The following is a 13,200-nucleotide window of genomic DNA, read 5'->3' on the forward strand; positions in this document are numbered from 1 at the left end:
ATCTATGGCCAGCTTAGGCCTCATGGCCACATGGCCATACACTGGGTATTGGGAAGCTACTGGGGGATGCAACGATTATTAAAGAGTTCATGTTGATGTGGAAGCAACTTGAAGTCAGATATAGGATCAGATTAGATCCTGGACTTAACTCCTCTGAGCTTCTCTTTCCTTAACTCTAAGCTATTGTTAGGCTCAAATGAGATAGTATGTGTAAAGTTACCAGCCCAGGGCAGGCACAGAGCAGTAATACTAAGTGTGAGTTTTCTTTCTCTGGGACGGGAGGCTCTGCATTAAATCCTACTGTATTATTCTCCAGGTATCACAAAGGAATTTAACTTTCCTCAACACATGAATGTGTACACTAAAGAGATTTATTTATGAACTGGAAGAAGTGGAACAAAGGGGCTCTTGCTTCTCTTTTATTATCTCTGAATGCTTTAGATTTACAATAAAAATTACAAGACTCTAGCAGCTTTCCAGGGAATATCAATGAAAAGACTGCAAATTATCAATTCTGGAGTAAAAAAACTCAGTAGCCCACTTCAGTTTCTACTAACCATGTCTGATTATGAATATTTATTGAGAGCCGACTATGAGTAGGTATTAGGTGTTTGTAGAACTGAACATAGAAGAGATGGGACTTGTCAATTTCAGAATTACTAATGGCTGGTGCAAATGCTAATGTGCTTTCATAGTACTGGGCAAAATATTTCTATCAAGACTGCTGAAGGGCTTCTAAGGAACTTCTAAGGGATTGTCAGGTACACTTCAGAGAATGCTGTTAGGAAGTTTTTCGGGGAGTTGTGCAAATGCATAGTCAGCTTGAAGCTGTTAGACACATTAATTAATGCCAGTTATTCTCGTGTGGTAGCCTTAGCTTCAGTTGAGAATGATTACACCACATCTGTTACCTTCAGGCACAACTTCAGTCTTCGTTTGAGGGAGTGCGTAGGAAATCTAGGATAAAAAATCCCAAAGAATTTTAAGAAATTTGATTCCTATGTTGCCCTATAAAAATCACCTACCCACTCAGTACTACAATTAATTTACTTATGAACAGAAATAGTAAAACAGTGAAATAAGAATTATTTTTCTGGGAATTTTAGTTGAAGTTCCAGAAAGTTGAAGTGAGCTGAAATTGACTGTGGGAATTATAATGCAACTGAATGACCAGGGGAAGCTCAATTTCATCATAAGGCTAAATATAGTTTGAATTGATACTTTTTCTTGCTTCCTTGAAGTTGTAGCTGCCTACACTGAGGAGGCGACACTTTGATAACAAGTGTGACTAATCAGGTTTGAATTGAATTTCCCTAGTCTTCCAAATTGAGTTATTTTTAGCTATTCAGAAAAATATACAAATAAGATACCTCTAATGGTGCAAAAGGAGCCCTGGTAGCATAGTGGTTAAGATCTGGGGCTGCCAACCAGAAGATCAGCAGTTCAAATCTGTGAGGTGCTCTTTGGAAACCCTATGGGGTAGTTCTACTCTGTCCTATAGGGTCATTATGAGTCGAAATCAACTTGATGGCAGTGGGAATGGTACAAAGGAGCCCTGGTAGTGCAGTGGTTAAGAGCTCGCTGCTAACCAAAAGGTTAGCAGTTTGAATCCCCCAGATGCTCCTTGGAAACCCTATAGGGCAGTTCAACCCTGTCCTGTAGGGTCACTATGAGTTGGAATCAACTCGACAGCAATGGGTTTGGCTTTTTTTTTTGTTGTCGTTGTTAATGGTGCAAAACCAGCTTAGACTGTTGGAATAATTTTTAATTTATTTTCAAATAATTGGAACTAAGCAACTGCTGATTTCAAAGAATTAACTAGGCTGAATTAAAATTATGATTTTAAGATGTACTTTAAATGTGCTGAAATGATTAAATTATGACTATAACTTGGTATGCCCTAATCAACGGTTTGGAAACCCTGGTGATATAGTGTTTAAGAGATATAGCTGCTAACCAAAAGGTCGGTGGTTTGAATCCAACAGGCACTCCTTGGAAACTCTATGGGTCATTTCTACTCTGTCCTGTAGGGTCACTATGAGTTGGAATGAACTTGACGGCAATGGTTTTTTTTTTTTTTTTAAATGAATGGTTAATTGAAAAATCAGAATGCAAAATTAAAACTAGAATATGATCTCAATTATGGAAACATTTACATACTTCCCATTTTCTTCATATATATGTATAGGAAAATAGTAAAAATAAATATAGCAAAATGTTAGCAGGGTCATCTCTAGGTGATGGCAAAATTGTTTTTTCCTGTTTTTTTTTTTCATATTATTAGTGTTTTCCATGTTCCAGTGAACATCTATTAGTCTTATAGTAGTAGGAAAAATGTGTTTAAGGACTGTGCTTAAAGAAGGCATTTTGCACGAGGAGGAACATAGTACTGTAAGTGCTTAGTGAATGAATGAATCCATCAGGGAAGCTGACAGGCTTTACCAGGTCTCTAGCAACTTTGTCCATCTTTCACGATAGTAAGATGTCATATCATGAAGGTTTCATTACAACATAAATGATGGCGTGTTATAAATCACTACAATAAATAATAAGCACGAACTAATCAAGTCCCTTTTGTGATGAGACAGCTCTAATTGCTTTTAATTTCATGCTTTCATTTACAGTACTGGATAATTCTTAAATCTGTAATCTCCAGTGTTCTCAGTCATTAGTATAAATTAGCAATGTTGTACTATATGCAAATCAGCTGGCTGAAAATTCGGTTATGTGGAAAATACTGTAAATAACCTTTTTCAACTCAATTAAACAACATTGGTGTGATAGCACAGGCTTAAAGGGACAAGTAATTGACTAAAGCAGTTAAAAACCTCTGGGTCCAATCCAGAAAACCTTACACAGATGAAATTCCCACTTCCTTTGGCACTAATCTTACACATCCGAGAGTTGTTAGAATAAACCCAGAGAAGAAACCCTATGTGAACAAAAGAAGGGAGATATGGGTATTATATTTACTATGCACTATCAAAATTCTTAGTCCTTTTAAAGTGAATATGGCATTGAGATACAAAATGCAATCAAAGATATGCCCTTTTGTGTTATTCAGACTGTGTCCTGCCAATGTCTACACTCTGAAGATGCTTTGTTTCTTACAAAGGAGGGTTCATGGTATGATCATTTGGGGAAATATTACACAATATATCCCTCTCTTGAAGGGGTCACAAAACTGAAGACATTAAAGGTTCTGAAAACTTGTGTTAGAAAATCTGCTAACATCCCATGGAACTTTGTTGTTGTTGGGTGCCATTGAGTCAGTTCCAACTCATAGTGACCCTATGTATGACAGAAACACTGCCTGGTCCTGTGTCACCCTCATGGTTATTGTTATGCTTGAGGCCATTCTTGCAGCCACTGGATCAATCCATCTCGTTGAGGGTCTTCCTTTTTTTCGCTGACCTTCCACTCTACCAAGCATGATGTCCTTCTCCAGGGACTGGTCCCTCCTGATAACATGTCCAAAGTATGTGAGACATGTCTCACCATCCTTGATTCCAATGAGCATCTTGGCTGCACTTTTTCCAAGACAAATTTGTTTGTTCTTTTGGCAGTACATGGTATATTCAATATTCTTTGCCAACATTATAATCCAAAGGTATTAATTAAATTCTTCTTAGGTTTTCCTTATTCATTACCCAGCTTTCACATGAGGCAGTTGAAAACACCATGACTTGGGTCAGATACGCCTTAGTTCTTAAAGTGACATCTTTGATTTTGAACACTAAAAAGAGGTCTTTTGCAGCAGATTTGCCAACTGCAATGTGTCAACTGCTGCTTCCATGGGTGTTGGAGCCAAGTGAAATGAAATCCTTGACAACTTCATATTTTCATAATGTTGCTTATTTTTCCAGTCATGAGGATTTTTGTTTATTTTTTAAAATTGTACTTTAGATGAAGGTTTACAGAACAAACTAGTTTCTTATCAGACAGTTAGTACATACATTGTTCTATGACATTGGTTAACGACCCCGCGACATGTCAACGTTCCCCCTTCTCAACCCTGGGCTCCCTATTACCAGCTTTCCTGTCCCCTCCTGCCTTCCAGTCCCTGCCCCAGGTCTGGTGCACCTCTTTAGTCTTGTTTCATGGATCTGTTCAATCTTTGGCTGAAGGGTGAACTTCAGGAGTGACCTCATACTGTGCTGAAAGGGTGTCTGGGGGCCAGACTCTCAGGGTTTCTCCAGTCTCTGTCAGGCCAGCAAGTCTGGTCTTTCTTTTTGAGTTAGAATTTTGTTCTACATTTTTCTCCAGCTCTGTCCAGGACCCTTTATTATGATCCTTGTCAGACCCGTCAGTGGTGGTAGCTAGGTACCATCTTGTTGTTCTGTTTTCTTTTTTGAGGTGTAATCCATACTGAAGGCTAGAGTCTTTGATTTCATTAAAACCCCCTCAAAAGTATTAAAGTAATATCCTGTATTTTAGATTTGTTGGACACGGTTTCATGTGTAATTTGGAGGTAAATTCTATAGCTCTCCCATCACTCTTTTTACTAGTACATAAAGCCGCAGATTAGATGCTAATAGGCAGCCTGTCCTTTTTTGGGCAAACATATAGTGATGTGATGACCGTTAGGACCTATTCAGGCATAGGCATGTCTGAAAAAAAAAAAAAAAACCTGTTTAGAATATGTATAGGATATGTCTTTTGCAGTTTGAAGAGGCACGGACTAAAAAAAGGATTGTTTTTCCTATCTTCCTGCCCTTACTCCCACCTGCCACATTGATAACCATTATTTTGAGCCACAAATGCAAATAAGTTTTGACTTTAAACCCTCCAACACTGGATTGGACCTAGAGATGTTTAAGTCCAAGTCCCATTGGTCTATTGATCCACTGTCCTCTTTTGTCCTCTTCATATGCTTTCTCAAGTCTCTGATAAGTTCTTTTGCATAAAGCTTACTGTTCTACTATAACCTCTCTTTCTGGACCTTGTGGTTAATCTGTGCATCTGTTGCTATTGCTGTCAAGTCAATTCCGACTTATAATGATCCCGTAAGACAGAGTAGTACTGCCCAATAGGGTTTCCAGGTTGTGGCAGGTGGATTTGAACTGCCAACCTTTTGGTTAGCAGCTAAGCTCTTAACCACTGTACTAACAGGGCTCCAATTTGTTTATTTAGGAAACAAAATTAAATCTCTCTTCCAAGTTTTCCTCTTTAAAAGGTTACCAAAACCATTTATTGAAGAGACTCTTCTTTCCCCATCAAATGAACTTAGCACCCTTGTCAAAAATCAGTTGATCACAGATGTGTGGGTTTATTTCTGGACTCTTAATTCTATTCCATTGGTCTATGTGTCTATTGTTACACCAGTACTAGGCTGTTTTGATTACTGTAACTGTATAGGTCATTATGAGTTGGAATCGATGACAAAGGGTTTGGTTTAGTTTTTGGTTTATAATAGGTTTTAAAATCAGGAAGTAAGAGTCTTCCTACTCTGTTCACTTTCAACATTGCTTTGGCTATTTGGGCCTCTTGGCGTTCCATATAAAGTTGAGGATGGTTTTTCCATTTCTGTAAAGAAGGCTGTTGGAATTTTGATTGTGATTGCATTGAATCTATTGATCGCTTTGGGTAGTATTGAAATCTTAACAGTATCAAGTCTTCCAAGCTATGAACATGGAACATCCTTCCATTTATTTAAATTTTATTTACTTTCTTTCAGTGGTGTTCTATAATTTTCATTATATAATCCCTTCATATCCCTTGTTAGATTTGTCTGTAAGTATTTTATTATCTTCAGTGCTATTGTAAATGGAATTGTTTTCCTAATTTACCTTTCAGATTTCTCGTTGTTAGTGTATAGAAGCCTAATTGATTTTTGTTTCTTGATCTTGTACCCTGCAACTTTGCTAAATTCCATATTAGCTTTAGAAGTTTTCTTGCAAACTCTTTGGAATTTTCTATATGTAGGATCATATCCACGAACAGGGATAATTTTACTTCCTTTTTTCCAATCTGCATACCTTTTATTTATTTTTATTGTCTTATTGCTCTGGCTAGGACTTCTAATATAATATTGGATAGAAGTGGTGACAGCGGTCACCCTTGTCTTGTTCCCGATTTCAAGGGGAAAGTGCCCAGTTTTTCTCCATTAAGTATAATGGTGGCTGCTGGCTTCTCATATATGCCCCAAATTACATTGAGGAATTTCCCTTCTATTCCAATCTTCTTTAGGATTTTCAACAAGAAAGGATTAGGATTTTATCAAATGATTTTTCTTCATCCATAGAGATGATCATGTGTTTCTTTTCCTTTGTTCTATTGATGCGGTGTATTACATTGATTGATTTTCTAATGTTGAATCATTCCTGCATTCCTGGAATGAATTGCACTTGGTCATGGTATATGGCTCTTTTAATGGGCTATTTTATTCTGGTCACTAGTGTTTTGTTGAAGAGTTTTACACACTGTGTCTATATTTATAAGAGATATTGGCCTATAGTTTTCTCGTGATGTCTTTGGCTGGTTTTGGTATCAGGATTATGTTTGCCTCATAGAATTAATTAGGGAGTAGTCCTTCCTTCTCTATGTTCTGGAAGAGTTTAAACAGTATTTTTGTCAATTCCTCTTTAAATGAAACAGGATCCATGCCTCACACCATACACACAAACAAATTAAAAATGAATTAAAGGCCGAAATACGCAAACTATAACCATAAAATTCTCAAAAGAAAATACAGGGGCAACACTGTCAGGCTTAGCTTTTAACAATGGGTTATCTCAGGAAAAGTGGAAACAGCAAAAGACAAATAAATGGAACCTCATAAAAATGAAAAACTTTTGTTTATCAAAACAGTTTACCAAAAAAGTGAAAAGACAAGCGACCAGCTGGGAGAATATCTTTGGAAACCACACATCTGATAAGAATCTGATAATAAAAATGTATATAAAACTTCAACAACTTAACAACAAAAGTATAAATAACCCAATCATAAAACACGCAAAGGGATTTGAACAGACATTTCACCAAAGAGGATATTCAAATGGCCATCAAACACATGAAAAAATGCTCATCATCATTAGCTATTACAGATTTGTAAATCAAAATCACAATGAGATACCATTTCACCCCCACTAGGATGGCTAGAGATTAAAAAAAAAAAAAAGAAAGAAAACAACAAATGTCGGCGAGGATGTGGGGAAACCGCAACACTTATCCATTGCTGGTGGCAATGAAAAATGAATGGCATAGTCTTTGTGGAAAACAGTGTAGTGGTTCCTCAAAACACTAAAAACAGAATTACCATATGACCCAGCAATTCCACTCCTAAGTAAATATGCAAAAGACTTGAAAGCAGAAACCCAAAAAGAGACTTGTACATCAGCATTCATTATAGCACTAATAGTCAAAAGGTGGGAACAACCTACATTTCCATCAACAGATGAATGTGTAAACAAAATGTGGTATATACATACAAAGGAATACTACTCAGCCAGGAGAAGAAATGAAGTCTTGATTCATGCTACAGTACGGATGGAGCTTGAAGATATTATGCTGAGTGAAATACGTCAATCAAAAAAGGATAAGTATTGAATGACCTCACTTATATATAAAAACATAAGGCAAATGTATAGAAACCAAGGTTTATTAGTTTACTAGGGATGGGAGGGAGGGGGAAAATGGAAGATTAATAACATTGATTAAGGCGAGGGTTGCACAGCTGATTATTGTAATTGCTGTCAATATGTAGTACAATTGACAGAAGTTGTGTGATAGATACATTTATAATGACAAAAAAAGAATAGTAGCTGCTGAGGCTGCTTATGTACAACAAAACACTCATGGGATTTAGTTTCTTGTTTTGGAGGTTTAGGGTCATGGTTCCATGGGACTTTCCAGTTAATTGGCCTAATAATGTGTGTCTTTTGGAATCAACTCTACAGCTATGGGTTGGGTTGGGTAGGTTCTATCTCCTAGTTTGTTTCATAGTGCCTGGGGTCTTAAAAGCTTGCAAGCGGCCACCCTAGGCATGACGATTGGTCTCTATTCACCTGGAGCAACAGAGGAAGAAGGAGAGTCAGGAATAGGGGGAGGATATGGAATTTGTGGCTAATTGCCTCCATGAAGAATTGCTTCCTTCACCAAGAGACGAGAAGAACTGGATGGTGCCTGGCTACAAGTACTGAACACTTTGATCAAAGATTCTATAGAAGAATCCTGATGAAAAGGGAGAAAATGAAGAACGGAATTTCAAATTTGCATGGATTCTAGGCTTTCTGGAACCATGGAGGGTAGATGAACCCCTGAAGCTATTGCCCTGAGATTATCTTTAAACATTGGACCAAAAATATCCCCTGAAATCTTCTTAAAACCAACTAATAGTTTAGGTTAACTAGTAAAAAATGTCTGCCTTGAGCATTATTTTTTTTCAGAACTATATGGGATCAAACTGACAACAGCAACTCGAAATATTAGGGGGCAGTGAATTTATGTTAATGAGGGAGGAACAACTCAAAAAGAAGATGAGAATGGTTGCACAGCAGGAAGACGGTAATCAGTGTCACTAAATTGTATATGTAGAAACTATTGAATTGGTGTATGTTTTGCTTTGTATATTCTCAGCAATAACAACAAAACAAATAATATTTAGAAAAAAAAAAACAAAAGGTCACTGCAACCCTGGTGGCGTAGTGGTTAAGTGCTACAGTTGCTAACCAAAAGGTTGGCAGTTCGAATCCACTAGGTGGTCCTTGGAAACTCTGTGGGGCAGTTCTACTCTGTCCTATAGGGTCACTATGAGTTGGAATCCATTCAACCGCGATGGGTTTGGTGCTGTCACCTGAAAGTCTCTTCAAGATTATAGGGCACCTATTGAAAATTTGGCTTGATGTGTTTGCTATTTTACCTTACAGGACTTTTCTGTATTTTGTATATCTATTTTATACACAATGTAGTAAATCTGAATAGGAGTGCTCCAAAGTAAAGAGAAAGAGAGGTGATTGAGAAGATATTAAACTGCTTGAACTGCTGCCTCTACCATAATTTGTACACTGAGACCCCAAAGAATGATGACCATTATTAGTTCCTTCTACAAAGCAAAAACAGAAATTTGTGACATTAAATGTAGAGGGATTGACAGAATATCTTGTCTGTTGTCAGCCTATGAGCTGCTGGAATGACTTCCTGTATAGTTTTTAAGAGTAATCTTTTTAATCATTAAAGTTAAGCTAAATATTAAATGACCAGCATTCAGTATGAACACTAAAGAAGGAATATTTATATACTATGTTTCTTGAGGACAGTTAGTTTTGAGTTTTTGGTATGTTCAATGGTGTCTCTGTTTTAAAGATTTAAGGTCACACCTGATTTTTAACAAAACAACATATTTGTGTATGAATTATGGCTTATAATTTTTTTGTATACTTATATTCACCCCTATCCTGAGACATGTCACCTGTCTTTGGTATTGTTCTTTTATTCTAGGATTCATTTAGAGATCCTATGCAGATATGTTAATCCTTTTTTATGTCATGATTCTGTCCAGCATTATTTTCCTGTGTTGATTATTCTAGGGAGTTGGGTAAAATATTCAAATTTGAAAGAACTTTGTCTCAATTGAGAGCCCTGGTGGTGCAGTGGTGAAGTGCTAGGCTGTTAACTGGAAGGCTGGTGGTTAGAACCCACCTACTTGACATCACACAACAACGTACTTTGGTCTCCTTTAAGGCTTGCATTTGTATAAATGCAGCTTGTCCTTTGAAGAGTCGGTGCTGGCTGGCAGCGGAATTGCTCAGTGTGTTGCAGCAAAGGGGTTTGAGACCAGCACTCTACATTCTCTCTTGGTAGGTATGGATCTATTAGATCTGTTTTGTTCTGTAGTTTTGGGAAGGATCTCTGTTCTCAATCTATCCTCTCACACCTGCCAAATCAGTTACGCTTGGGTTTAGCTCAAACTAAAATGCACACTATAAAAATGATGCCTAATGCTTATCTCAAGGAATGGTGAATTGGCAGCGGTTTCTTCATATATGCAACCCCCCCCAAAAAAAACAAATGCACAAACAAAAAACACCACTTTTTGTTTCCAGCCTCTAATGCAAGAAATAGAATATCAAGAGTTATAAGACCAGGAGCTGAATTTTGTAGTTGGTAGCTTTTGGTAACTTCAGGAAGACTAGTAATCCTTAAGTATAACTAGCAAGGAAGGCATGAAGTTTGCCTACCCATCTTTTCCTCATCGTGCATTCAAGCCCTTAATTCCATGAAGGAAAAGACAGCTTTTGTATGAGCTTTTATGATAGAGTGGAGGAACGCAAATCTTATAATTAAGAACTCAGTCTTCATTAAAAACTAGCCTGCAAATCATACAATAAAAAAAAATCTGGCAGACATGACCAAATGTTCTTAATTAATTTGGAAATATACTACATATTCTTCTGTTGTGGACTGCTATTACAGCTGGACAGTTTTGCTTCTCTTCAGCTCTGGCTTCTGGCAAGCAGCATTGCCAAAGGGGTTGAAAATCTGAATATAAAGCAAATTGTTTCAAACCCAGAGGGGAGGTGAGCCATGTAACCACCTGTAGTTTTCTTCTTGATTAGCCCTCCTCATTTCCATGAAAACTGGAGACTTCTATTCAGAATGTGTAAAAAATATTTTACATTGAGTTGTCAGGAAATGCCTGCTCACCAGGCTTTTCTACCAAGTAATGGCTACAGAGCCATGATGAAGGAAGCACACACCCCAAAGGAAGATGGTTCCTTTCACGTCCCATTCAGTCTTTCTTCTAGAATCTAGAAGTAACGATACTTCTGGTGGCTCTAGACTTTGCTTTTCTTGATGTCAGGGAAACATTAGGGATCTGAATTTAATTAGTCTGTTCTTATCTGGTTTATTAACATAAATTAGGTGATTTTTTTTTTTCATTTTTTAAAGTAGGAAATTTGTTTTTTTTCCCTTCAAAAAATCTCTAGTGTGACCTTTTACGCTTTGAGATAGCAGAACTTGCTTCTGTTCTTTAATAAGTAGTTGAAATTCAGTAGGTTTCTGGTTCCCTTAAACACGATCAAGGAAATACAAGGAGTTTTCTTCAGAACAGTCATTATTGCCCATTGAATTATTGCCCAGACGATTCAGTGACAACATGAACCTTGTGGGCTTATGTTTTGTGTGGGAAGAAAACACTTTTAAATTCCTAAATCGAAATTTATTGGGGAAGGAGTTAGAGTGGATGACCATAGTCCTTGTTGAGGTGTGTGTGTGTCCCTGAGGGCAGTTGGCAATCCCGGAGATGGTATGGAAAAGAGGAAGGAATAGGTGTTTTAGAGCAAGAGGGGGTCAGTGGAGTGAATCTTGAAGGGTTTATCAATTGCTTTTTAAATTAGGTTTTCCCTTATGGAATCCCTGTCTTAAACACTTTATTGTGCTCAGTTATCAATCATTTCTCAATTCACATGCTAATTACTTTCCTAACAGGTCCTCACCAGAAGTGCTGCTTCTCTGTACTCTGCCGCCACAGTGCTTATCAGAGAGTTCACAGTTCTGTTTCACAGGTACAGTAAAATACAATTATACATTAATGTACTGGCATTAGTTTCCACTCCTAACACTTCTAGAAGAAATTAAAGGGAATGGGGCACATCTCTTGCTTTATTAATATGAGTTTACACTATGCCTGTCACATTGCAGGAACTCAGTAGTCTGTATCTTCAGCAAATGAGTATACAAGGAAACGTGAATTTGGTCTCCATTAGAAATACTGCGTTGTTTACCAAGAGCCAATAGAAATAAACCAGTTGCCATCAGATTGATTCTGACTCATGGTAACCCCATGTGTGTCAGAGCAGACCTGTGCTTCACAGGGTTTTCAATGGCTGAATTTTCAGAAGTAAATTGCTAGGCCTTTCTTCTAAGGCACTTCTGGTGGACTCGATCTGCCAACCTTTAGGTTAGGAGTGGAGTGAGTTAACCATTTGCTCCCTCCAGGACTCCAGTAGAGAAAAAGGGTGCTTTTACTGGTCACTTAATGCATTCCTTTCTCTTAAAATTATACATAATTTACCTCCGGCACAATATGAAAAGATTTTACAATTGTCTTATTCAACCCAATATTTATCCTAAACAGGGCAATTTAGCCCAAACTAATACTTTTTTTTCTGCTCAACAATGGGCTTATATACAATCAGATGAGTTTTAGATTGCTCTATTTCTAGGTTATTGCTTAAGCAGGCAGAAGGGGTGTTGGCCAGGTTAGAGGCTGAGAATGCTGTGGGGAGATTTCAACTCAGCGTTGGGAAGGAAAAATGCAAGTGTAGGAACCACATCCTGACAACCAAGAGAGCTGATACCAGCAGGGATAAATGTTACCCAATACTTCCAAATTCTGGATTGATACATTTACATCTCCTGGTAAATTTCTTTCTCCTTAAGATGTGTCTCTTCATCATTTCTTTTCAAAGCTAAAGACCTTCCACTCTCTTCTAGTAGCTCCTGGGCATTTAGATTCTCTAACTTTCTAAATCAACTGACCTATTTCCTCATAACTGAATACTTGAAGAGCTAGATAAGTAGATGACTTGGCAAAATATTAGATTGGGGTTTTCAAAATGTCTGCCAGATTAATTTACCAGATCAGTTTTAACTCTTTACCTGGATAAACTTCAAGCTCCTTGCCATCCTCAGAGGAAGAAGCACTAGTGTGGAGTGCTTAAGTTCATAGACACATTGCTTGAGTTTGAAACCTAGTTCTAGCTGTGTGGACTTAGGCAAGTTACTTTGCTCTTCTGTGCCTCACTTTCTCTATTGGTAAAATGAGGCTAATAGTACTGACATTACTGGATAATTGTGAGTATTAAATAGGTCAATATGTGTAACACTCTCAGATCAGTGCCTGGCATGGATTAAATCCTCAAAAAGTGTTAATTTCTCTTTCTTTTTTTTAGTAGTCCTGTCTCTCTGTAAGTGTTAAATGATTCCAAGCCAAAGAAAAATGTGAGTCCCTATGGGAGCCATGACTCCCTCTCCATGGCGTTATAGGTTTCTAATAGGACAGGAGAGAGAAGCAGGGCCCAAAGACACTCCCTCCCTGGAGGTAACTGCTAGGGAAGGACACTCCTGTTGGCACTTTTTCACTTCTTTCTTTTCCTGTTCTCACAGTCCAAAACCAAACCAAATCCATTACCATTGAGTCGATTCAGACTCATAGGGATTATTACAGTAGTGACTAGCATATTCTAGGGAAATTAA

At 37.6% G+C, this 13,200-nt stretch overlaps 1 long non-coding RNA gene across 1 annotated transcript in view; it reads left to right on the forward strand.

The window, feature by feature from the left end:
- Nucleotides 1-13,200, forward strand: part of LOC126081665 (uncharacterized) — a 342,294-nt gene that overhangs the window by 172,837 nt on the left and 156,257 nt on the right. The window contains exon 2 of the long non-coding RNA XR_007518424.1: nt 11,431-11,507. This is a non-coding gene — a long non-coding RNA (uncharacterized LOC126081665). The remainder of the gene's footprint in view (nt 1-11,430; nt 11,508-13,200) is intronic.

The sequence above is a fragment of the Elephas maximus genome, chromosome 8, assembly GCF_024166365.1.
Source record: "Elephas maximus indicus isolate mEleMax1 chromosome 8, mEleMax1 primary haplotype, whole genome shotgun sequence".
Lineage (NCBI taxonomy): Eukaryota > Metazoa > Chordata > Mammalia > Proboscidea > Elephantidae > Elephas > Elephas maximus.